Here is a 26,385-nt window from a genome sequence, read left to right as displayed (position 1 = left end):
TCTAAGTGTTATTCTTATAGTTGTAGAAAAATCCATTTCATGATAATTTCACTCAATTTTTTTGGTACTAAAATTTGTTTTATAATGACCATTTAAAAAAAAAAATTAAATTAATGTGGAAACACAATTCGAATTGTTTTAGATAAGTTATGATCCGACCCACCGATATCTGTAACTTTTAACTGATGGACCTCAACTTTATGAGCTTAGTTTGAAGTTTCACCGAACCTCTCATCTTAACGGTTCGTTCAAATCGATGGGCTGTTGGGCTTTTAATTGCAACTGATGCGTGGATGGGTTAGAACCAAAACATCAGTGGACTTGGGCCTTGCCGGCCCAACTTTGTCCATAGTTATCTTTCTGGCCTCACAAGAAGGATATATTAGAAAATCCAAACATGTTTATATTTAAAAAATAATAATAATAATAAGTCAAAAAAATAGAAATGAACTAAATAAACTAATTTGTTAGCATTGTTTTTTTTACAATAATGCTAGATGATTACTTTTTTTTTATTATTTATTATTATAATAGATGTTAAAATTGTGTTAATATAATATATCTCATCATTCATATTTATTTTCAGTGTTGACACGTGAAATAGTGAGTAAAATATTATAATTCTTAATATTATTATGCTTTTTTGGAGGTTTTATTTTAGTTAATAAGCTAAGGATGCTTTAGTTACACAGAGTAGTTCTTAGGCATTAGGCAAAGAGCATTTCTCTTATGCCTTGTAAGACCAGGCTTGATATTAGTATCAATATCTTCAATTGTCATCCCAGCAGGTAATCCCCAATCAAATGAGTAAAGAAGATTGGCAAGTGCAAGCTCTACTGCTGCAAATCCCAGATTGATCCTAGGATGCTCTTCGACCAGATCCAAATGGAATTAGTCCAAAATTTAGTCCTCTAAAATCAGTATCACAATCCAAAAATCTCCCAGGCAAATATTCTTATGAGTTTTTCCAAACTTCAGGGTCCCTTCCAATGGCCCATGAATTAATATAAACCGGGGTTCTAGGTTGAATTTCATACCCATCTATGATGCACTTGTCAATTGTTTGTCGTGGCAAGAGTGGAATCGGTGGGTACAGTCTTATTTCCTCCTTTATCACCGTCTTCAAATAAGGAAGCTTTTAAATATCATCTTTGTCCACCATATCTTTCTTTCCAATCAACTTTCTTACTTCTTGAACTTTCTCCATCATGGCTTTTTCATCAGCACAGTCATCACCCAAACCACGGTGGCTGCACTTGTGTCAGGTCCACCTGTGAAAATATTCTACAAGGTAAAAATATTATTATTAATTCTCCGGGGGGTTTTGAAAGGAGTAGAAATTTGGAGTTCTAAGCAATGTTTAGTTCAAAATGAGATTCCACTAACAGAATTTAGTGGTGCTTTTAGTCTACAACCACATGAACAAGAAATTATATGTAGGTTTTTTTAGTCACTAATTCATTATGAGCACTGCTTTAATATGATTCAAAGTTAGATCAATTGGACTTAACTGATCCTTTCTCAGTTGAAGTAAGATGCCAAGGATGTCCTCTTGGATGAATTCAGTCCTCTTTGGATTGAGATGATCATCAATGAATTCTTGATAGAACAAATCCAATTCCTTGAAATTCTTCTCAACCCTAGCACTCATTCCGCTGACTAAATCAACCCAACCCATCAAAGGAAAATAGTTAGAAACAAAGAAGCTTCCCATCATTGCCTGAGCTTCATAAAGAAAAAAAAATAATGTTACAAATTTCAGTTATTTAAATTGCCTGAGCTTCATTAAAAAAAAAAAAAATTATTGTGTAAATTTATTTTAAAGTAATGTTACAAATACTAAAAAAAATTTTAAAAAATGTTAAAAATTCTAGAAAAATTATAGCGATCCCGGTTGTCCCTTTACTGTTCTGTTGTATTCCAGACTCGGTTCCGTGAAGTTGGTAGTTATATCTATCCTGTTGTCGTCCTTTAATTCCGCTTGATTGAGTGTTGGGATGTTTTGGGCAGAGTTGTTATAGGTTGGTTAGGCCTTGGTTTCAATTCTTTGTTGCCTAGTTTTTTGGAGGTCCGCTCGAGCGGGTCTTCTTGCGCTCGAGCGGGGATTGCACAACCCCAGTATTTTCGTGTCCCTGCAAAACTTCTGCAGGTGTGTTTTTCACGCTTGAGCGGGTTTCTTTGCGCTCGAGCGGTGGCGCTCGAGCGGGTACTTTGGCGCTTGAGCAGGTGGTACCTTTGGGTGTAAGTTCTGGGAGCAGGAAATCTACGCTTGAGCGGACTGGTTTTCGCGCTCGAGCGGGATTACTTTATTATTGTGTCTTGGCACTCGAGCGGGTCCTTTTGCGCTCGAGCGGACCTAGTTTTTGTTCTTGGCGCTCGAGCGTTGTGTTTTCCGCTCGAGCGGGAATGTCGTATATCAGTTGGCTGTGAGGCAGTTTTAAATCACTTTTCTCATCCTTTCTCTCTCTTACTTTTCCGAAAAGGCCATTTGAGAGCCTCTCTCTCTAAAACCTTGCTTTCTCTCTAGATATTGATCTAGCTAGGGTGTTTTTCTCACCTTTGGCCTTTACAAAAAGGTTGTTGATCGTCGAGGGCTATCTTTTGATCCGAGGAACTCGTGGTTTGGAGCAACTTCGTTTTCACCATCTTCTTCTTTGGGTCTCATCTTTGAGGTAGGGATTCCTACTCACTCTTATGGTCTTTAACCTAGATTTTTAGTTGTTTTGATAAAGTGTTGAATTTGGGAAATTTTGGGACTTAGGGTTTCAAAATGTGTTAAAGAGGGTTTTGTGATTTTGGGCTCATAGTATATATTTTGGGTTTCAAATGGTGTTAATGGTGTTGGTTGTTGATATTTAGACCATTGGGTCAATATTGAGAAATGGGGTAGAAAACCCTAATTTGGTTGAATAAAGTAATTGGTATAATTAATTTGGGAAAATTGTGAACTTATGGAATTGAGTTGGAAATAATGAAATTGGCTCATTATGTTGTGAAATAATGGAGTTGGATTTATAAATCGCTAACTTTTGAAAACATTGAAATTTTATCTGTTGGAGCTTTTATTATCTGTTTAGAAATAATTGCTTGGGCTACCGGTGGGGGGTAGTTTTGATTGTTGTAGAAAATGCATGATGATTAGGTAAACTAAAACTAATCAATTGGATATGTCATAGAGTATGACGGTGGACAGAATACATTAACGTTATGTATTGATTGATTGTGTATATGACCTTTGTGTATATATGCATTGTGTGTGTGGGAGGAGATAGGGGATGTACTCCACGGTTTAGGGGAAGATAGGGGATGGACCTCTAAACCGGATGTTGTTTGGGAGGAGATAGGGGATGGACTCCACTGATACAGCTCATATGCTTGTCAGATAATGTGTTGATATAGCTTATATGCATGTCATTGGAAGTGTTGATATAGCTCATATGCTTGTCATTAGAAGTGTTGATATAGCTAATATGCATATCTGTTGAAATGTGGTTGCAACTTATATGCTTAGCTGTTGAGATGTTGATACAACTTGTATGTTTATCTATTGTGATAATGAGAAATGTTTAATATGAGTCACTGTCTCATATAAGTAGTTGGCCAGGTTCTGAGCCATTGATGTAAATTGTGAAATTGACAAGAAATGGAAACTGAAATGAAACATGGACGTTGTGGTCATGAGATGGAAATGGGTTATGAATTGGTTTATGAAAATTGAACATTTATCAATTGCTAATGTCTTAGTTATTGCTCATACTGTATTTAGCATATCTCTACTGGGCGTTGGTTCACCCTTTATGGGACATTATTTTCAGGTACAGGTAGTATGCCACCTCCAAGGACGTAGCTTGGGAGGCTAGAGGCGGGCAGACTTTTGTTGTCTTATTTCCTTTTGATGTATTACATGTAAATCCAAGCCAAGGGCTTAATGTGTAATTGAGTTAGTACTCTTTTTTTTGTAACTAAGTGTTAACTTGGAAAGCTGTAAGCCCGTAGGGCATTTGCTTTTATTGTTAACATGTAATACTTTTGTAAAGAAATACTCTGATGAAATGAAGAATGTGGATCTTATATATATAAATGCATGTTTATATTGATGGGTTTAATGTTATTATTTTGAGGGTGTTACAACTTGGTATCAGAGCGTACCGGGTTCGAATACTTTGGGTACGTGAAAATGATTAGGATCACAACGGGTTTGTCTCGCTTGATAGAGGCTTAGATGTAGTGTCATATGCTATGTTCTTAATTGATAACATGCTTATGTGACTATGTGGGTATGGAATGTAGTTTCTAGGATGTTGATTGGATCCTTGGGTTTCTGGGAGTCTTGTTGGAAAGGCACTTTATCAATGTTGTTTCTAACTGGAACTCTAGTAACGCCTCGGGACTATCATTATCCGGAAATGAAATTCGTAAGTGCTTATGTGTTTATGTGCTTACATGGAGTGAATTACAGTTGTCCATGCATTAGGACGTGAGTGTTATAGCTTCGGCACATTTGTGAATGTGCTAATAGTTTTGGTTACCTTTATTAGGATGTCAAGGCGAGGGCGTGGTAGGCGTGGCAGGCATGGTAGGCAGGAGGTACCTCTACCGGATGACGTTCCAGCAGTGTAGGAGGGGGTTGGTCAGGCCAACGTGGCCGAGCCAGCGGGTCAGCAGGCTATGGGCGCCTTGGCCCGAGAGATAGCGGGAGCTTTGGGTATTCTCAGAGCTGAGAATCAGGTTGCTGAGGCAGGGCCTTCTTTCTTGAAGAGGGAATTCTTCCGGTCTAACCCGGACGAGTTTGTTGGGGATCCAAAGGAGCCACTTAAGGCTGATGAGTGGTTGGAACAGATGGAGAAGACGTTCGAGATGCTAGGCATCGAGGATAGGGCTTTGAAGGTGACCCTGGCATCCTTCCAGCTGAAGGGAGATGCGGGTCAATGGTGGAAGTACGAGAAGAGCAGTGTTGGTGGTGCATGGGAGGCATTTGTGAATGCTTTCCAGGAGAAGTTTTTATCTGCAGCTGCTAGGGAGAAGCTAAGAGAGCAGTTTTGCCAGCTTAGACAGCAGGGTTTGTCAGTGGCCGAGTTTGAGGCTACTTTTACTAGTCTGTCCAGGTTTGCACCTGAACTAGTGGCGTCCGAGAAATGCCGTTGCTTTGAGTTTGAGCGGAAGTTGAGGCGAGGCCTCAAGATGAGGGTTGGTGGATCTTTCATCCGAGAGTACAGACGTTTGGTGGATGCTGCCGCTCATATAGAGATTATGATGCAGGAGGAAGACGAGGGGCAGAGAGGCTCCAAGAGGAGCCATCATGGTCAGGGTGACGGCAAGAGACAGAGGGGTTCTAACCCTCAACAGTCTCTGGGTGGTGTGGCTAGATCGACCTTTCCAGTGCCGAGTACGGGCTCTGGGAGAGGTAGTCAGGGAGGCTTGACTTGTTTTGTGTGTGGCCACCCAGGTCACAAGTCTTCGGTTTGCCCGTAGAAGGGAGGGGGTCAACGAGCTGCTTCTTCTTCAGCTAGACCTCAGGGCCAGAGTCAGGGCAGGGGCCAGCCTTTGTCTTGCTATCAGTATGGTCAGCCTGGGCACCTGAAGAGGTATTGCCCACAGTTGAGTGCTACTTCAGGAGCGTCTGGTTCTAGGCAGACGCAGAGTTAACAGCCAGCTCAGTTTGTGCAGGCCTCGAGGGCCAATCCGGGAGCTTCGTCATCCCAGTCAGTGCAGTAGTCTTTTGCTCCTAGAGGTGAGCAGGTGGATCAAGGGCCTACAGGGCGCGTGTATGCTGTTACCGCGCAGGATCTAGTACCAGCTCCATCAGTAGTGAGAGGTACCTTTTTGTTTTGTAACTCGGTTGCTAGTGTATTGATTGATACGGGTGCATCTCATTCTTTTGTATCTGCTGCATTTGCATCTGTTTTGGAATTGGAGTTAGCATAGTTAGCATCTCTTATATGTGTGGTATTGCCTATTGGTGGTGAGTTGATCTTGAAACAAGGTGTTAGGGGTTGTGATATAGAGGTCGCCGACCATAGGCTTCCTTTTCCGTTTGTGGTCATGCCCATGAAGGGTTTTGATGTTATTTTGGGTATGGATTGGCTATCGTCATACCGGGCTATTATTGATTGCTACCGCCAGAGGGTCACAGTTTGTACCTTGAGCGGGGAGTGTTTCCATTTCTTGGGGGATCGAGTTGGTAGTGTGTTGCCACCGATGTATGATCCGCGAGGGCGGAATAAGCTTAGTGGTCTACTTGCTAGCTTTATGAGTGGTGAGTGTGACGAGACCCAGATTGTTTTACCGAGGGTGGTTTGTGAGTATTCAGATGTTTTTCCTGAGGATCTCGTTAGTTTGCCACCTCACTGAGAGATAGAGTTCTCTATTGATTTAGTGCCCGGCATAGCGCCGATTTCTATGGCACCCTATTGTTTTACTCCAGCAGAGTTGGTTGAGTTGAAAGTTCAGCTCCAGGAATTGCTAGATAAGGGTTTTGTTCGCCCTAGTGCTTCGCCGTGGGGAGCACCGGCCCTCTTTGCTAAAAAGAAAGATGGTGCGTTGAGATTATGTATAGACTACCGGAAGTTGAATCGGGCTACGGTCAAGAATAAGTATCCTATGCCCCGTATAGATGATCTGTTTGACCAGTTGAAGGGTTCCCGTTGTTTCTCTAAGATAGACTTGAGATCGGGTTACCACCAGTTGAGGGTCAGGGAGGAGGATATTCCTAAGACGGCATTCCGTACGCGGTATGGCCATTATGAGTTTCTAGTGATGCCATTCGGGCTTACTAATGCACCGGTAGTCTTTATGGATTTGATGAACCAAATCTTCTGGGAATTCTTAGACCGTTTTGTAGTCGTTTTCGTGGACGACATTCTTATCTATTCGCCTTCTGAAGAGGAGCACGAGGAACACTTGAGAGTGGTGCTTGAGTTGCTTAGGGTGTGTTTGGTAACGTTTACGTTTTCAGTTTATATTTACAAAAATTTATAAACTGGTTTTTGTTTATTTTTTGTTTATTTTAAAAAAAACATAAACTACAAACACGTTTGGTAATTGACAAAATGTTTTAAAAAAATTTAAAATATAAAAAAGAGTGAGAAATGGCAAGTGGCGACGGAAGACGGTGGTGGAAAGTGGTGACGGTGGGTGGTGGGTAGCTGGTGGTGGTGGGTAGTGGCGGGTGGGTGGTGGTGGTGGTGGTGGTTGGGTGGGTGATGGTGGCGGGTGGTGGTGGTAGGTGGTTGGTGGTGGTGGCAGATGGGTGGCGGATGGCGGGTGGTGAGGGGTGGTAGCGGGTGGGTGGTGGTGGTGGGTGGGTGGGTGACGGTGGCAGGTAGTAGCGAGTGGGTGGTGGTTGTGGTGACGGGTGGTTGGTGGTGGTGGCAAGTGAGTGGCGGATAGTAGGTGGGTGGTGGTGGCGAGTAGGTGGTGGTGGGTGGGTGGGTGGGTGACGGTGGCGGGTAGTGGGTGGTAGCGAGTGGGTGGTGATGGTGATAGTGGCGGGTGGTGGTGGCAGATAGGTGGCGGATGGCGGGTGGGTGGTGGTGGTGGGTGGGTGGGTGACGGTGGCGAGTGGTGGGTGGTAACAAGTGGGTGGTGGTGGTGGTGGGTGGTGGTGGCAGGTGGGTGGCGGATGGCGGGTGGTGGCGGGTGGGTGGGTAGGTGACGGTGGCAGGTGGTAGGTGGTAGCGAGTGGGTGGTTGTGGCAGTGGTAGTGGCAGGTGGTGGGTAGTGGTGGCAAGTGGGTGGCGGATGGCGGGTGGTGGTGGGTGGTGGTGGTGGTTGTGGTTGTGGTGGTTGGGTGGGTAACGGTGGCGGGTGGTAGGGGGTAGCGAGTGGGTGGTGGGTGGCAGTGGCAGGTGGGTGGCGGGTGGGTGGTAGGTGATGGTGGTGGTGGTGGTGGTGGTGGCGGCGACGGCGGCGAGGGGTGGGTGGTGATGGCGAGTGGGTGGTAGGTGGGTGGTGGCTGGCGGCTGGTGGTGGCAGGTGGGTGGTGAGTGGTGGTGGCAGGTCGTGGTGGGGGTGGGTGGTGGTGCCAGAGGACGGTGGTGGAAAATGGTGGCGGGTGGTGGCTAGTGTTGGGTGATAAAAAAAAAAAAAAAATTCAAAACTCAAAACGGAAACACATTTTTTGTGTTTTCATTTTTTGGCCAAATTTATAAACTGAGACCACTGATTTATAAATCAAAAATTTTACCAAACAAGTTTTTATTTGAGTTTTTTAAATTTTTGTAAATATAAACAGAAAACTGAAAACGTAAGTGTTACCAAACGGCACCTTAGAGCCCATAGGCTGTATGCCAAGTTTGGGAAGTGTGAGTTCTGGCTAGGAGAAGTAAAATTTTTAGGCCATGTGGTATCCGGGGAAGGAGTGTCTGTAGATACATCCAAGGTAGAGGCAGTGCAAGATTGGGCACAGCCTAAGAGTGTGTTTGAGATCCGCAGTTTTCTGGGATTAGCTAGGTATTATCGTCGGTTTGTGAAAGATTTCTCCAGGCTAGTTTCGCCGTTGATTAGATTGACACGGAAAGGGGTCAAATTTGTGTGGAGTGAGACTTGCGAAAAGTCGTTCCAAGAGTTGAAGGTTAGATTGACCACCGCTCCGGTTTTGATTATTCCGGAGAGAGGGTTGGGTTTTGCGGTTTATTGTGATGCCTCACGAGAGGGTTTGGGTTGTGTGTTGATGCAAGAGGGGAAAGTGATAGCTTATGGCTCACGTTAGTTGAAAATACACGAGAAGAACTACCCTACACACGACCTAGAGTTAGCAGCAGTGATCTTTGCCTTAAAGATGTGGAGGCACTACCTTTATGGTGAGGGGTTCGAGGTATTCTCGGACCACAAGAGTTTGAAGTACCTGTTTACACAGAGGGACTTGAATTTGAGGCATAGGAGATGGATGGAGTTCATTGAGGACTATGATTTTGAGTTGCACTATCACCCGGGAAAGGCCAATGTTGTGGCCGATGCCCTTAGTAGGAAATCCATTAGTGATGTAGCTTGTATAGCCATCCGGGAATGGAGGATGTTGGGTGTACTTGGCGAGTTTGACTTGCTTCTGGGTGAATCAGTTGAGGCTACGGCCTTGTTTTCTGTTATTGCGCAGCCTACACTCGTGACTCGAGTGTTAGAGGCACAGAGAGGTGACCTTGAGGTAGAGTCCTTCCGAGAGAAGATCTCAAATGGAAAGGCTGAGAAGGGTTTGATGGTGTATCCCGACCTGAGTGTGAGATACCGAGACCGTTTGTTTGTGCCGGAGTCTTGCCGAGAGGAAGCACTCCAAGAGTTCCATCATTCACGTCTTGCGGTGCATCCGGGAGGCACTAAGATGTATCGGGATTTGGGTCGCCAGTTTTGGTGGCGGGGTATGAAGAGAGATGTGGCTGTTTTCGTGTCTAAGTACCTTACTTGCCAGCAAGTGAAGGCCGAGCATCATAGGCCAGCGAGTTTGTTGCAACCCTTGCCTATTGCCGAGTGGAAGTGGGAGCATATCACTATGAACTTTGTTGTAGGTCTTCCGAGGACGCAGCGGGGTAGTGATGCCATTTGGGTGGTTGTAGATCGGTTGACTAAGTCGGCACACTTCATTCCTATACGCGTGAGAGATTCGTTAGATCATCTCGCCGACTTGTATATTCGGGACATAGTGAGATTGCACGGGGTCCCAGTGACGATCGTTTCAGATAGAGATCCTTGTTTTACTGCTAGGTTGTGGTAGAGTTTACAGAGTGCCTTGGGCACTAAGTTGACCTTTAGTACGGCCTATCATCCTCAGACTGACGGGCAGTCCGAGCGTACTATTCAGATCCTTGAGGATATGCTTCGAGGATGTGTCCTGGACTTCAGTGGGACGTGGGAGAGGCACTTGCCATTGGTAGAGTTTGCCTACAACAACAGTTTTCAGTCTAGCATCGGTATGGCACCGTTCGAGGCCTTGTATGGCCGACCGTGTAGGTCTCCAGTGTGTTGGGCTGAGGTGGGTGATGCACCTTTGTTGGGTCCGGAGTTGGTTAGGGAGACGACGGAGAAAGTTGAGCTTATCCGTAGGAGGCTTGTTACGGCCCAGAGTCGCCAAAAGAGTTATGCCGACCGTAGGAGGAGGCCTTTGGCGTTTGAGGTAGGTGATCATGTCTTCTTGAAAATATCACCTACGCGAGGTTTGATGAGGTTCGGGAAGAGTGGGAAGTTATCCCCTCGATTTATTGGTCCCTTTGAGATCCTCGAGAGGATTGGGGAAGTTGCTTATTGTTTGGCTTTGCCACCACAGTTGTCCGGGGTTCATGACATCTTTCAGGTTAGTATGCTTCGGAAGTATGAGCCGGATCCATCCCATGTGTTAGATTGGACCGACTTGGAGGTAGATGAGGATGCCTCGTATGAGGAGAGACCGGTGCGGGTCTTGGATAGGCGGGATCAAGTCTTGCGAGGTAAGACCATTCCCTTGGTAAAGGTTTTGTGGAAACATCACGGGGTGGAGGAAGCCACTTGGGAACGTGAGTTGGAAGTCCGTGAGAAGTATCCGGACATGTTTATCGATGTGTAATTTTGTAATGAAATTCTGTAATATTGTTGAACTTTAAGAGCATTGTGTACGTCTTAAGTTGTAAAACATTGTGAATGTTTTGGTTAATGGGAATTTGTATAACATTGCATATGTTCAATGTATCGTGGGAATGCAAGCATGATGATAATGTTGCATGTATGATTGAATTGTGGAAAATGAGTTGAAATTGGTAAATTTCAAAGAAATGCATGTTGATAATGCAAGTTGTTTTAAATAATGTGTTTTGCCTCTTGAAAAGAGATAGGACTGACCGATAATGGGTCGGGTTGTTTAATATAATGTTGTAATATTGTTGAAAATGGAGAAAACCTGTTTTTGAAAAAAAAAACTTGTGTTTAATTTCGGGGACGAAATTCTTTAAGGGGGGGAGGTTATAGCGATCCTGGTTGTCCCTTTACTGTTCTGTTGTATTCCGGACTCGGTTCCGTGAAGTTGGTAGTTATATCTATCCTGTTGTCGTCCTTTAATTCCGCTTGATTGAGTGTTGGGAAGTTTTGGGCCGAGTTGTTACAGGTTGGTTAGGCCTTGGTTTCAATTCTTTGTTGCCCAGTTTTTTGGAGGTCCGCTCGAGCGGGTCTTCTTTCGCTCGAGCGGGGATTGCACAACCCCAGTATTTTCGTGTCCCTGCAAAACTTCTACAGGTGTGTTTTTCACGCTCGAGCGGGTTTCTTTGCGCTCGAGCGGGTACTTTGGCGCTCAAGCGGGTGGTACCTTTGGGTGTAAGTTCTGGGAGCAGGAAATCTACGCTCGAGCGGAATGGTTTTCGCGCTCGAGTGGGATTGCTTTATTCTTGTGTCTTGGCGCTCGAGCGGGTCCTTTTGCGCTCGAGCGGACCTAGTTTTTGTTCTTGACGCTCGAGCGTTGTGTTTTCTGTGAGGCAGTTTTAAATCACTTTTCTCATCCTTTCTCTCTCTTACTTTTCCGAAAAGGCCATTTCAGAGCCTCTCTCTCTAAAACCTTGCCTTCTCTCTAGATATTGATTTAGCTAGGGTGTTTTTCTCACCTTTGGCCTTTACAAAAAGGTTGTTGATCGTCGAGGGCTATCTTTTGATCCGAGGAACTCGTGGTTTGGAGCAACTTCGTTTTCACCATCTTCTTCTTTGGGTCTCATCTTTGAGGTAGGGATTCCTACTCACTCTTATGGTCTTTAACCTAGATTTTTAGTTGTTTTGATAAAGTGTTGAATTTGGGAAATTTTGGGACTTAGGGTTTCAAAATGTGTTAAAGAGGGTTTTGTGATTTTGGGCTCATAGTATGTATTTTGGGTTTCAAATGGTGTTATTGATGTTGGTTGTTGATAATTAGGCCATTGGGTCAATATTGAGAAATGGGGTAGAAAACCCTAATTTGGTTGAATAAATTAATTGGTATAATTACTTTGGGAAAATTGTGAACTTATGGAATTGAGTTGGAAATAATGAAATTGGCTCATTATGTTGTGAAATGATGGAGTTGGATTTATAAATCGCTCACTTTTGAAAACATTGATATTTTATCTGTTGGAGCTTTTATTATCTGTTTAGAAATAATTGCTTGGGCTACAGCTGGAGGGTAGTTTTGATTGTTGTAGACAATGCATGATGATTAGGTAAACTAAAACTAATCAATTGGATATGTCATGGAGTGTGACGGTGGACAGAATACATTAACGTTATGTGTTGATTGATTGTGTATATGACCTTTGTGTATATATGCATTGTGTGTGTGGGAGGAGATAGGGGATGTACTCCACGGTTTAGGGGAAGATAGGGGATGGACCTCTAAACCGGATGTTGTTTGGGAGGAGATAGGGGATGGACTCCACTGATACAGCTCATATGCTTGTCAGATAATGTGTTGATACAGCTCATATGCTTGTCATTGGAAGTGTTGATACAGCTCATATGCTTGTCATTGGAAGTGTTGATATAGCTAATATGCATATCTGTTGAAATGTGGGTGCAGCTTGTATGCTTACCTGTTGAGATGTTGATACAACTTGTATGTTTATCTATTGTGATAATGGGAAATGTATAATATGAGTCACTGTCTCATATAAGTAGTTGGCCAGGTTCTGAGCCATTGATGTAAATTGTGAAATTGACAAGAAATGGAAACTGAAATGAAACATGGATGTAGTGGTCATGAGATGGAAATGGGTTATAAATTGGTTTATGAAAATTGAACATTTATCAGTTGCTAATGTCTTAGTTATTGCTCATACTGTGTTTAGCATATCTCTACTGGGCGTTGGTTCACCCTTTATGGGACATTATTTTCAGGTACAGGTAGTATGCCACCTCCAAGGACATAGCTTGGGAGGCTAGAGGCGGGCAGACTTTTGTTGTCTTATTTCCTTTTGATGTATTACATGTAAATCCAAGCCAAGGGCTTAATGTGTAATTGAGTTAGTACTCTTTTTTTTTTGTAACCAAGTGTTAACTTGGAAAGCTGTAAGCCCGTAGGGCATTTGCTTTTGTTGTTAACGTGTAATACTTTTGTAAAGAAATACTCTGATGAATTGAAGAATGCGGATCTTATATATATAAATGCATGTTTATATTGATGGGTTTAATGTTATTATTTTGAGGGCGTTACAAAAATTGGACAAATTATCCACATGTCCTCTTTGAAAGAAGTATACTCTATTTAGTCCCATAACTTTTTTGTTTAAACTCAAAAGTCCCAAGGCTAATGAGTTATTTCCCACAATAGTCATAGCAACGAATATCATGTGCTTTTCTCTCCCACAGATGCATTGCATGTCCTTTTTCTAGGAAACTTTCTCTCTTTATTAAAGTACTATCTGGAATCTAGTTTTCTCTTCTTTCGAGAAAGGTTGTGTGAAGTTTTGTACTATAATTATGCATGTGGTGGTGGTGCCAGAGTGATTTCATTCGAAGGAGGGAGGATGGCGAAGTGTCACCGGAATTCTTCTCTCTCTCTTTCTGCTTTACACTCATTGATGACCGGCAATCGGCGACCATCATTAATTGTGATTCACCGAGACAACTCACTAGAATATTCAAATTTAGAGCAGATATAAGTAAATCGACATCAGATCCAGCTAAATCTAAATAAAAAATAGTTGTCGGAGTCCCATCTCTCTATGTTTGCCTATCTCCTTTGATCTATTAGTTTTTACTCTTTTTCTCTATTACACACTTCTCTCTTCTTGTTTTAATAGAGAAAATTTTTAAATTCTAAACAAAATCGGTGAAAATTGTAAAATTTTACAATTTTGAAGATACGTTTCTACTTTTCTCTATGGCTGTAGCCTTTTTTTTTTCTTTATTAAAACAACAAAAAAAAGTTTAGCAAATATTGACAAACTAAAAATTTACAAACTCTTAGAAACTTTTGATCTGAGATCTCCACCACCGTCGTGACGTGAAATTGTGTTTTCATAAACAAGCAAATTGATAATTTTTGTAGTTTTAAAACTATAAATTTATGTTGCTTGATGAGCAATTAATTCAAAATTTAAATTTTTATAAATTTTGCGAATTGAAAATTATGTACTCTAAAAGAGTCTTTTTTTTTTTTTTTTCATGTTTTGTGCTGTTGAAGAGGATATGATTAAATTTTGTTATGTTTTCACTCTAGTTTCTTTATTTTTTCTTCTATTTTTTTTCTCCCTAATGATGTTCTGGACATTTTGGTGAATCTTCGACGATATTCTTGATGCCCAACAATAGACATTCTGGTGACTTCCGGTAACGTTTAGAATACTCTAGCGATACTCCGAGAACTTTCCGACGCTGTTGAACATTATAGCAAGTTTCTGATTGTCAGACGAAAATTCGACGATAGTTTGACGATAATAGGACATGATAGCGTCTTTAAATTTAGTAACAATTAAAAATATATAAAACTAATTGCAACAAATAATTTATTTTGAAATTAGATGGACTTTAAACCGTTGAAATGAGACCTCCGGTTAGTGCTCCAAAAATTACCAATCATTTAGATATGGTGTGGGTCAAGATGAACATTGCCATTTGGGCCCAAATCATGTGACTCTCTTCCATGAGTTTCAACCATTCGGGTTCGAACTGATTAGAGTTTCTCACAGCCAAGACATCACAAGCATCAATCTCCGCTCCAAAGTGAAATGTAGTTGGAACGTTTTCATCATTGGTGGGTATGTCGTTGAACTTAATCTCGAAGAGCTTAAACCCGATTTTTGATTCAAATGGGATCCATTTGGGTTTAGCAGTGAGTGAAGTCCTCTGGTGTTGTGCGATCGTCTTCACCACTCGTGCGCATTGACACTGGTACAGGACCCAAAAAGCACAACGTAGGCATTGAAGAAGACTCTGAGGATGCCCCGAGTTTGGAGGCAAGAGAGCTGAGCCAATATGGTGCGAAATCGTAAATTACCCAATGGGGAGATAAATCTGAGAGAATCTGAGACATGGGCTGTTGGAGTTGATCATAGGAAAAGGCCTTCACGAGATACTTGACTTCGTGGTGGGGAAGGTCGAGTGTGGATTTTGCGTTTTGGGGGAGTTGGTTGACTTTGGATATCACTAAATTGATGAAAGGGGATAGATTTGGAGGCAATTTGGGTAGTCTGTGGATGTTTTTAGGAGTGGATACGGAAGAGACTCTTAGACCATTTTGGGATATGAGCTTGGAGAGCTCTAAGAATAGAAACATATGACCAAAGGCTAACCATGGGAACATAAATATGTATGGGTTTTCATCTCTGGCCATGCACGACGACGACGACGACAACTTAGGGGGTGTTTGGTGTGGCTAGTAAACATATTATAATTTAATAGATTATCAGTAATGATACAAAGTTTTAATACTAGAGCTCTAAATGAAGCTCTAGTGAGGTGGAAGAGAGAGAGAGGGTAGAGAGAGGAGTGTGGGCCCTACCTTCACATGGACACTCTCCATATTATTGGAGTTGCATTAGAGCTCTCAAACATTATTTATAGATCAGCAATGCTAGGTATCATGAAAAGTCTTTCATGAAAATGATCATAAAAGATTTGTGACCTTTGGATTACACTTACAATAAAACACCACACAGTGATCAAGGTAATCTAAGGGTCACAAATTTTTCATGATCATTTTCATAAAAAAAATTTCATGATCCCTAACATTTCTCTTTATAGATTAAAGACTGTAGTTTTAATCAGAAGTTATTAATTTGTTTGGTATAACTGTTAGATTATAGATTTAAGTTACTGAGTAGTGTTTGTTTAATAAACTGTGAAATAGCTTTTTGATGTGTAAATATCTTTTTTACCCCTGTTAGTTGTAAGGTGAATTTATCTCTACTTTTTGTAATTAATTATCATTTTTTTTTTTTTTTTGAGTAAGAATGTCTATTTTGGATTTGAAGCTCTCTTGATTCATTCAATTTTCTTTTGCTTTTCTAATATATATATATATATACACATAAAGTACTTGTCTTTTTCTTTTCTTTATCTCTATGTCTCTCTCTCTCTCTCACACACTCTCTGTGTGTACACAGTCATCGATATGTGTACACAGTCATCGATTTTTTTTTTTAATATGAATTGTTATGTGTGTTTATATATATATATATATATTTTGGGTTAAGTGTGATGTGGGTTTGGAACGCAAAGGTGAAAGGGATGGGCAAGTTCTCACAACGGCAGTGAGACGGTGAGGATGAAGCTGAGGTTGCTGCTATTGGGAAAGACGACGAGAATGGGCAAGTTCTTCTCTGGTTTTTCTTCTCTAATTTTTCTATAGTAGCAGAAAAGTAAATAATTGAAAAGACAAAGGATATTTAAGTAATCCTCCTTCCCCTCCGCATGAGCTGAACCTACGAAGCTACCTCCTAGCAGCTTTAGATTCGGAGCTTATTTCTGTTTCAAAAAAGTTGTTAGAAGCAGAAGTTAATTTTCAAAAGCTAAAACAAACTGTCTAAATTAACTTTTTTCAAAGCCTAAGGCCTCGTTTGGGAACAGGATAATTTAGTAACTTTTTGGCTATTTGGCTAAAATATGAGCTAAAAAAAATTAGTATGTTTGGGATGATTTTTTGACTTTTTACGAAATGATGTGCAAAAAGTAGAGAGAAAAGAGAATCTTTGACTTTTTGGTATGGGTTGTTGGTTTTTTGGCTTTTTTAGTAACTTTTTGACTTTTTGGCTAAATGGGAGGGTTTCCAAACGGGGCCTAAATCTATAAGTTGGTCTTTTTAAGCTAGACCAAACACCCCCTTAGGCATGGACTCCATGTTTGGAACTTTTTTTTTTTTTTTTTTTTTGTTTTTGTTTTTGTTGCAGGAAAATCCATCAACTCTTTCGCAGGTCCAAGGCAGCGCCCCTCGCACAGATTACTAAGATATCTTGTTGTTCGTTTCGAGTAAAAGACTATAACCCGAGAACTTGTCCTAGCCCCCCAAGAGCTGAAATCAGAACTCACGCAGCGGGGGAATATCAAATTCATACCAAGTGTTGGGGTAATAACAATTTGAAACTTAACCTCCTAACCAACTGCGCTACGTCCAAGAAATTAACCCAAGAAGTTTTGAACGCCTAGGAGATTAATCCAAGAAGTTTCGAACTTGAGACCTGGGGTCTTAACCCCTAGGCCTTTACCAAATGTGCTACTGCCTTGGTTCCATGTTTGAAATTGATCACTTTCTCTTTTACCTTTACTATATGAAGTGGAAGAGCAGCGAAAGCAGATAACACTAGGGCTGCTCAGTGGATGTTTAGATCCACCCAAATTGACCGAACCGATCCGCCGCATTTTAAACAGATGTGTGATGACGAACGGACAGTTGTGGATTGATTTTTCCAATCCGCCTAATTTTGGACAGATGGCAGATATGAGATTTTTTTAGCCGTAACCGAACTGCCAAACCTCAAGCACCTCCAGTAATTTGTAAAATTTTGCATTTTCAATTTGATTAGATATTCTGTTTGTGCTTTCAATTGAAAAAGAGATATTATGTTGTATTTTCAATTTAGAAATCCTTTTATTAAATAGCAAGTGTTGATATTTGGTATTTTTGTGTCAAAAATATCAAATTTAATTTTGTCATTTAAAAAAAAAATCAAATTAAATAGTTTTTGAATTAAAAAAGTAATTAAATAGTTTCGATAATACGTGATTTTCTTATATGTATTTATTATTGATATTTAACAATTTACTTGATAATCATTTGGTTATGTTGAGTTAGATTGGTATCCAAAAAAAAATATTGACAAGTTGTTGTATTATGTAAAAGTTTAAACCACCAAACCGATTTGTATCGATCCGCTCATCCGCTCAATCCGCATCCGCCAACCCAGTGGACAGATGACGGATTAGAGGTTCCCCAACTACAACCGAACTGCGAGCACCCCTTGATAACACTACCTACTTTTACTTAGAATTTTATTACACTAATTAAATCTCAATTATTCATTTCAATTCTGAGTAGTTTTCTTTAAGGTGGAATGACAAGTAGTTAGCACTATAAGGGTATTATGTAGAATTGCTTTAAATGTATAGTTCATTTTGACTTGTCCAAACTTGCTCATACTTGTCCATTTTCCACCTTTTAGCTTTCACATTGATTAGCAAAAAAAGCCACATCTTTTTTAAAATTTGTCTTTAGTGATTTTTTTTCAAATTTTTTTTTTTTCCGGTCCATCTTATCAAGACGAATCTAAAAAATATAATTTTTCTTAAAAAAAAATTCAAAAAAAAATTACTAAAGATGGAAATAAGCAAATTTTTTTTTGGGGCTTATTTTGGCTTCTTTGGATCTTTTATGAATTTTTTTAAAAAAATTATAATTTTCGAGTTCATCCTGTCGAGCTGAATTTAGAAATCTAAAATTTTTTGAAAAATTTTAAAGCAAGTTCACTAAAAATGAAAAAAAAAAAAGAGTGCAAATCGGCTAAGAGTGGTATTACCAGAATTAATCTCTTGCAATCAAAGTACTTTTTTGAGTGGTAGATTAATTTTCGATAATATACTATTAGCACATGAATTGATTGAGCATATCAAACATAAAAGAATTGGTCGAATATCTGAATTTGGACTCAAATTATATATGAATAAAACCTATGATTGGGTTAAGTGGGAGTTCCTTTTGGCGATTATGCGGAAGATGGGATTTAGTGATAAGTGGGTTTAACTGATTAAACAATGTGTGGCAACTGTCACCTTTTTTTGTCCTTGTTAATGGTCAACAATCTGAATTTTTTGTTCCCAAAGCTGGCCTTAGACAGGGGGATCCACTCTCCCCTTATCTTTTCTTGTCTGTAATGCAAGTGTTATCGGATGGTTTTGATCATCTTAGTTCACAAGGGATTTGTCGAGGTATTGCCATTAGTAGACATTCGCCTCCCATTTCCCATTTGCTATTTGTAGATGATTGTTTCATTTTTTTGAGATTAAAAATGGAGGAGATTAGGTGTTTTCAGTGGATGTTGAAGGCTTTTTGTGAGTAGACAGGGCTTTGTATCAATTTTAATAAGTTCGAACTTTATGTTAGTCAAAATATGCAAGTTGCTCATAAAGATTTTCTAGTATCAGTTTTGGGTGTTCAAATAGTGGCGAAGCCAGGGATTTATCTTGGTGCTTGAGAGGGTAATTTATATGTAAATTGGGCTGAACTGGGCAATGGGCTGTTCTTTGGACCGTAATGAAGAGGCTTGGGAGATGGGCCACGGTCAAGTGTTAGCTCGGTCCAAAGTAAGGCTCTTGCCGCCAGACTAAGTTAGTTCGGTCACGCCATTCAGAGCTGAGATACGGCGACTTCGCACGGTAAGCCTAGCTTTGGTTAGCCAGGTCCAAGCTTGCTACGGTTAGCTCGGTCTCAATAGGTGAAACCGGGGTACAAGCTGTGAAGAGAGAGCTAAGCTAACTAGAGTTCAGTCGTTTTGGCCCGTTTAGCATGGCTATGTTATCCCGGTCATTTTGCCATACTACCGGTTTGAAACCATCTCACTTGGTTTAAGCAGTGAGGGGGGTGTTGAAGGATAAGCATTATCTTTCAGGAGAATGAATCCTAGGAGGACTCTACGTGGAGAAGTAAGAGTCCTACTAGGATTGTGCCACGCGGAACCTATAAAAGCTTACAACACCACCTATGGAGAGGTAACACAACTTTGATTCTCGAATACACAGAGCTTTTGTCTATTTGTCTGTTTTACTGACTTAGGCATCGGAGAGGTATCCGGCACACACCCGCCGGCTAGCTCATGTTTGTATTTTCAGGGGATAAAGCGACGTCGTACGGAGGAGCGCAGACTTGATCAACAGGATTATACGGGAAGAATATTTCGTGCCCGTACAATTGGCACCGTCTGTGGGAAAAATCAGACTAGGACAAAACCTCTTGATCAAGCTTTTCCTCTTTAGAAGCAATGGCGCACAACGAAGATTTGCCGCAGTCCGCCATCGACGGACAAACACCAGAGGGGGGTGCAAGGCGCGAAGGCCTACCTTCTATCCCTCCCATGGCGGACTTGGAGCCATAGCAACAGAATCCCAGGAGGGATGCAAGGGGGAGGAGGCGGACTAACAGCCCCCGTCACTGTCAAAGTCCTGACAGACAAAGACGGAGGATTGATCCTCAAGTTCTGGAGGACCGCGTGAAGGAGCAAGATGAATTAATAAGAAAGATGGCGGCAGACATGGAGGCCATGAAGCACCAGATCAAGGGAAAAGGGGTGGCGACAGGAGAGGGGCACAGAGGCAATGCGCCTCCTCACCACTCAGAAGATCGTAATAGGCATACCATGACATCGTGAGCAGAGAGTAGAAGCCTCAGGACGAGCGACACTCAATCATGGACTTCCAGAACTCGTTACTCCAGGTCTGAGAGAACGAGATCACTAAGGTCTTACACAGAGAGAAGTAACTATCGGCCTTCACACTCGCACCAAACATCATCCAGGCAGATGGAATTGCCTAGATCGTCCGACTTACGGACCGTGCTTGAAGAAAGGGCGCGACAGAAGGAGGATGCCATGGCACACGACCCACACAGAGTTTCAGCACTTCGGCGGTTGGCTCCTCGGACGCATGGAAGCGTCGAGGTTGGAATGCCAATAGATAAAGCATTGGCAAGACTACATAGCTCGCCGTTCGTTCCGGCGATTGAGAACGCATCATTACCCTTAGGCTTCATCCAACCTAAATTTACCACGTACGAAGGGAAGATAGACCCTTACATGCACCTAAGCCACTTTCGCCAGGTTATGGCGATATATCGACGAAACGAGGCTTTGATGTGCATCCTCTTCCCATCAAGCCTTGGTGACCTAGGCTTGACTTGGTTCGAAAAACTTCCAGAAGGCAGCATAGCCTCCTGGGCGCAATTGGCGGAGGCGTTCATAACAAGGTTCAGAACGAACACCAAAACCCCGGTGGAAATTGATCAACTGCTCTCCATCGACATGGGCAAAAAAGAGTCATTAAAATCCTACAATAGCCGCTACTGGGAGACCCTCAACCAGATTGGGGACTACCCCACCAATCTCGCCATCACACAGTACAAAAGAGGCCTTCCAGTCGGGAACAGACTAAGGGACTCGATCACTATGACACCGCCTCTCATGATAGAGGCCTTAATGGAGAAAGTGCACCAGCACATTCGGGTTGAAGAAGATGGCGCCCGTGCTAAAGCAAAGTCTAGCACGACGGCAGTACCAGATAAAAAGACCACGGCAAAGGTCAACGCGGTAGAACGTCCCAACAAAAACGGACGAGGCAGACGAGACAACAGAGAAGACCAGGATAAAAGATGGTTAAGAGTCCGCACTGCCATTACCACGGTATTCAAAAAGCCAATCTACCGGATTCTAAGCGAGATACGCGATGAACCTTTCGTCAGATGGCCTGCCAAGCTAGGAGAGGCTCAGAAGGACTACGACGAAAGATCACGGTGCATCTTCCATAAAGAAAAGGGGCACCGCACTGGAATTTATACACCATTGAGACAACATCTAGAGGAGTTGGTGGCGGCCGGTCACCTGGACAAATACATTGAAAGAGGGGCGCAGCCAGCCTCCCAGAATGACAACCACCCGAACGGTATGCCAATCGACGCCCCACCTCAAGGCGTGATTAACGTAATTCATGGAGTATTCGAACCTGAGCGCGTATGCGAGCTCAGGGGCATGATAAAGAAGGCTGAGCACTTAAGAGAGGTACTAAGTGCCCAACCTACCATCAAAAAGGGGAGAACAGAGGCCACGAACGTCATGTCTTTTTTAGACAAGGACTTGGAAAGAATATATTGCTCTCACAACGATGCACTGATCTCACTCTCCGCATCAAGGACTACGACGTCAAGCGAATTCTGATAGACCAAGGTAGGTCGTGTGAGATAATGCACTACGACACCTTTAAACAATTGAAATTGGAGGACAAAGACTTGGCACCAGCTGTATCCCCCCTGATCGGATTCAACTCAATGCCAGAATGGCCAGTCGGCAAAATTATCCTTCCAGTCAGGGCAGGAAGCGTGACAAAACAAGTGGAGTTTTGGGTATTAAAGGTCCCTTTCACTTACAACATAATCTTGGGAAGAACATGGCTGCATGCCATGAAATTAGTAGCATCATCCTACTATCAAGTAATGCTGTTCCCCAATGAAGTTGGGGTAATTGAAGAGGTCTTTGGAGACCAGATTATGTCCAAACAATGCTTTGTCACGGTTAATGGCAGCCGCGCTGCCAAGGGATATGTTCATTCGGTGAAAGAACCTGAGAGTAATGAACTGTTCGCAGATGTCGGCAAAGCAGCTGATCAAAAAGCGGTAGAAGACTTGGTAGAGGTAAGAATAGATGAAAAGAACCCGGATAAGTTCTTTTTGCTCGGTTCGTCGTTGTCCAGCACTGAGAGATTAGAGGTCATGGAATTCTTGACCTCTAACATCGAGGTGTTCGCCTGGACACCCTACGACATGCCAGGCATTGATCCAAACTTCATCTGTCACCAACTCAATGTCCACCCATCCGCCAGACCAATCATTCAGCGCACTCGCAGATCGGCACTCCACCACGCCGAGATAGTGGCGGAAGAAGTGGGAAATCTGCTAGAGGCAGGAGCTATCAGAGGTACATTGCACCAAACTAGGCCTCTCATGGATGGATCCCATTATACTGTTCTTAAAAGGCGGCGTCTTACTGGAAGAAAAGAAGGCAGCCAACGAAATTAGAGCAAAGTCGCAGCGATTTTGGCTCTCCCCATCTATGGCATTGTACAAAAATTCATTCTCAAGACCTTATCTAAAGTGTGTCCACCCCAGCAAAGTAGAAGCATTCTTGTTCGAAATATACGAAGGGGTGTGCGAAAGCCACCAAGGAGGAAGATCGTTAGCTTACAAAGCCATTTCGCAAGGATACTGGTGGCCTTACATGCAAGCAGACTCGGAGAAGTATGTAAAGCAGTGCGAGAAATGTCAGAAGTTTGCACACCAAATACATCAGCCAGCTAGAGAGCTCCTACCACTAACCAGCCCATGGCCCTTCGCAATATGGGGCTTGGACATAGTAGGACCACTTCCAACAGCACCCGGAAACAGGAAGTTCTTTCTCGCGGCAACAGACTACTTCACAAAATGGGTGGAAGCAGAGACATTGGCAACAATCAAGGAAAAAGATGTGAAGAAGTTCGTCTGGAAGAATATCATCACTCGGTTCGGCATACCTAAAGCCCTAATATCAGACAACGGCACTAAGTTTGATGGCAGAATCTTTAGAGGCTTTTGTGAAGAATACAAGATAGAGTTCTACAATTCTACACCGGCGTATCCCCAAGCAAATGGCCAAGCAGAGGCATCAAACAAGGTTGTCTTGGATGGATTAAAGAAGAGGTTAGAAAAAGCAAAAGGCAAGTGGGCTGAGGAACTGCCTCATGTTCTGTGGGCTTACCGTACCACACCTCGGCGATCAACTGGAGAGACACCATTCTCTTTAGCCTATGGCATGGAAGCAGTAATCCCACTGGAAGTTGGCCTCCCCACAATTAGAAGCGAAAATTTTGATCCAGACTTGAATGGAGAGGCCATAACATTGGAACTCGACCTCACCGAAAAAAGAAGAGAAAGAGCACTGGTTCACATTGCCTCATACCAACAGGAGTTATCCAGGAAATACAACAAAACAGTGCATCCAAGGCAATTCAAGATCGGAGATTGGGTGCTGCGCAAAGTAATGGGAAACACCGTGGTTCCGGGAGATGGCAAGTTAGGGCCCAATTAGGAAGGACCTTACAAAGTGGTCGGATTAGCTGGCAAGGGGGCATACCACTTAGAAGATGAGGATGGCAAAGCAATTCCCAGACCATGGAATACTACAAATCTCAAGTTATTTTATTTTTAGCTTTTTTTTTAAGTATGTGTAATTTTTCCCTTTCTCAATAAAACAAGTAGTTTCTTTTCAGTATAGTTGTTTCCTTCTGTAAAGGATTGTTTTAGTAAGTTAGGGGTATTAAAAACATAGTTGGCTGGAAAAACTAACACCCCTTCTAAGCCCAGGATAAGGATCCAGGCTGCAGGACGTTTGGTCGGAATAACCAAACACTTTACTCTAGGTTGGCTGGAAAAACCAACACCCCTCCTAAGCCCAGGATAAGAATCCAGGCCGCAGGACGTTTGGTCGGAATAACCAAACACTTTACTCTAGGTTGGCTGGAATAACCAATTTAGTGGTTGGCTGGATTAAACCAACTCTTAGTACTCTTCAGCCGAAGTAAGGATATCGGCTAAAGAGTGGTTGGCTGGATTAAACCAACTCTTAGTACTCTTCAGCCGAAGTAAGAATATCGGCTAAAGAGTGGTTGGCTGGATTAAACCAACTCTTAGTACTCTTCAGCCGAATTAAGGATATCGGCTAAAAAGTGGTTGGCTGGATTAAACGAACTCTTAGTACTCTTCAGCCGAAGTAAGGATATCGGCTAAAGAGTGGTTGGCTGGATTAAACCAACTCTTAGTACTCTTCAGCCAAGGTAGGCATCTCGGCAAAAGAGTGGTTGGCAGGTATGACCGGGGTAAAGTATCTCGGCAGAGAAATATTGTGTTTCATTCAAATTGTAGTGAGAAAGCAAGCACAAACAGAAAAGTAAACCGAGATAACAGCTGGAGCAAAAGAAGATTTCATTAAAAACTCATTACAAGTACAAGCATACAGATCAAACCGAAATAAGTATTGAAAACAAAAGAGGCATGCATTCAAAATTCACAAGTATAGAAGGATGTTACTTCAGTCCGGATACAAACTTTTGTCCAACGAACAGAAGAAAATACAGAAATCAAGCAAAATGAAAAGAAAAGTGAAGTCAGGCAACTAGATCGTCAAGATCGGCATCAAGATCAACTCTAAGACCGGTTTCAGCTGGCAGCACAGTCTCAGTTGGGAGCACGGTTTCAGTAGGCAGCTCATCAGTCAGGTTCTCCACCACTGGCTCCAACCGAGCTGAATGATCAGCAGGATAATTGACAACCGAGGTATCGTTAGGCACGGTTTCTTCTTCCTCATTTGATTCTTCAAGAAATTGTTGTTGAACGGTCGAAGCATACTCCGCCATTGAGCTCAGTATGAAATATTGTGGAGGATTGTAGACCTTGGTCTCTGGTTGATGACCGAGCTGCGTTACGGCCGCCCTCCACCCGCATTTGAAAAAAAGGTCCTTCGCAGCTTCGCACTGCTTGATGTACAAGGCTTCGCCTTCTTTGAAACCTCGGCTTTCAGCATCCTCCAGCTTCTTCTTCAACTCCTCAATTTTGGCTTTCTTCTTTCCTTCTAGTTTAGCCAGTTCGAGCAAATATTTATCCTTTATCACGGTAGCAGCCTTTTGTTTGTCTGCTTTCGCCGAGCTAACCAGTCCGGTCAGACGGCCATTCTCGGATTGTAGCTCGGCTATCTGCTTCTTGGCTTGCTCTAGCTCGGTAGTTTTTTCAGTCACTTCGGCCATGGCCTGCCTTGTTGTCTTGCGAAGTTCTAACACACGCTTGTGAGCAATGTGACTCTTCTGCATGGCCTGCGAAGGAATGGGAAGGCTTGTAATCGAACTGAGATAAAAGTTGGGCAAATTAGAAAAAATAGCAAAGGAAGCTACTTACAAGCACCATGGATTTGGTGGCCGAACGGATGGCCTTTAGCTCGGTCAAATTTTTATGATGCTCCATGTCTGCTGGTAGGCAAACACTCTTGGCAAGATTGGATGCCATTAAGTGATCTTTTTCAGCAACCACTGAGTCAGTGCCCTGAATAGCTCGGTTCTGAAAAGTGATTTTGGGTACCCACTTGGACGAGCTAGCCCGGTCGGAGCGCTCCGGTTGCGGGCTCGGTGGAGGGATTGATAAAAGAAAGGTTTCGTCTTCATCAACTAGGCGTTGCTCGGTTTGGGTAGTCCGGGCACGCTTGCTTGGACGAGATGAGGAAGGTTGTTGAGATGGAAGGGCCACCACGGTCTCCTGAGCTTGGTTGGACAGTGGTACCTCGGCTTGGTTGGTTTCGGTTAGAAAGGCCCTTGCTCTATTCCTCTTTGCCATCTCTTCTTCGGCAGTAGTTCGGACCAAGTTGATCTCAGGCAAGGATGGATCCGATTCTGGAGAGGCTTCCAGCAAGAAATCGGTTACTCTGGCTTTTTGTCGGCTGCTATATCTATACGTCGGCTCAAAATTCAGTAGTTTGGCCCAACTTCTTTCAGGGTATCGTAGTGCGGCGCGAAGTGTGTCTAGGTTGGGGTAACTGTATAATGACTTAAGGTGGGCTGAATCTGCATAAAGAAGGCAACTGTTAGTTCGGTTCAGACATAGGAAATCGAATTAAAGAGAAGCATGAAAAAGCGCCGAGGTAATTATACCGGGGGTTCCTTTTTTCCAGTTTATTCGGTCACCAGGGATCTGGGCTT

General features: G+C 42.6%; 1 pseudogene; it reads right to left on the bottom strand.

Annotated features, from left to right (window-relative positions):
- Positions 1-684: 684 nt before the first annotated feature.
- Positions 685-15,439, bottom strand: LOC114298729 (5-OH-xanthotoxin synthase-like; annotated as a pseudogene).
- Positions 15,440-26,385: the final 10,946 nt, after the last annotated feature.

This window comes from Camellia sinensis, chromosome 13, assembly GCF_055761805.1.
Source record: "Camellia sinensis isolate YWXY chromosome 13, ASM5576180v1, whole genome shotgun sequence".
In the NCBI taxonomy this organism is placed as follows: domain Eukaryota; kingdom Viridiplantae; phylum Streptophyta; class Magnoliopsida; order Ericales; family Theaceae; genus Camellia; species Camellia sinensis.
This window is presented reverse-complemented; position numbering and strand designations above follow the sequence as displayed.